Below are 1,193 nucleotides of genomic sequence, written 5' to 3'. Positions count from 1 at the left end.
ACAAGATAACTGAGAGAGAGAGAGAGAGAGAGAGAGAGGCAAGAGCAAGAGAGTAAGAGAAAGAGAGAGGGAGGAGGGGGCAAGCAGCCCCTTTTGTAGTGGGCCAGACCTACCTGGCTGAAGCCAGGTAACTGTGGGGAGGAGCAAACCTGGGTGTTGCCAGGTAACTGTGGGGCTGGAGTCCAGACAGAATACCAGGAGCTTGGGGTGTTACCCTACATGACTGATGGCCACAGAATTATGGAGCTGGGGCCTAGTGTCTGGGACTGTGTGGAAAATTTCTTCAGTACCTTGCAGATTAAACAAAATTAAACACATTATTTTCTATGTTGCCTTGGTCATGGTGTTTCACCAAAGCAATTGAAAAGTAGCTAAGATACACTTTGTCTAGGGACATAAGATGCTTTGAGTGAAGGATATCCCGGTAGTGGTAATAGGCCAACCTGGTCTACAGAGTGAGTTCCAGGACAGCCAGGGCTACACAGAGAAACCCTATCTCGAAAAACAAAACAACAACAACAAAAAAGTAACAGTTCCTTCGGATCCAGGAAAAGTCAAGTTTTCTAGAGATTTCATTCTTAGATGTTTCTCAAAGTCACTGCATCTTCAGAGTTCACATCTGCGTGTCTGTTTGTGGAAGACTTTAAATTTTAACAAAACATTTCAAGATAGGAAAAAAGACACAATCTAAAGCTCCCATGTCAACCATAAAGGGCACGACAAAGACGTTTTTTATGAGAAGATATTCACAGTAGATGCTTTCCTCTTCAATTCAGATCTGCCTACAGAACTTCAGGGAAGCCCTGCAAATGCTAGAATCCTGCAAATGCTAGAATTCCTAAGGTAGATGCGTTCAAGCCACGGGAAGGAATGTTAGCACAGTAAAGTTATGCACGTATCCAAATAGTATCCAATGTGCTAGATAAGAAAATATTTCCGAGCTTCTGCTCCAATCCAATTGCGCACGGGACCTGAGACTGCATTAGTTAGGGAAACAAAAAAGGCCTGAGTAGGGCCACAGGCCTCATCCGGCCGGATCAGCGCCGGGGTAGCTGGAGCGCAGGGTTGCCTGACACGTGCCAGCTACCCACAACCCCCACCGCAGGATTTTGGGACTGCTGGTGAGTGGAACACAGCTTCTGCTCCAGTCCAATCACGCGGGACCTGAGACCGCTCTGGTTGGGGAGAGAGAA

Source organism: Mus caroli, chromosome 15 (assembly GCF_900094665.2).
Source record: "Mus caroli chromosome 15, CAROLI_EIJ_v1.1, whole genome shotgun sequence".
NCBI classification, from domain to species: domain Eukaryota; kingdom Metazoa; phylum Chordata; class Mammalia; order Rodentia; family Muridae; genus Mus; species Mus caroli.
The sequence above is the reverse complement of the archived record's forward strand: the minus strand, read 5'-3'. Positions refer to the sequence as shown.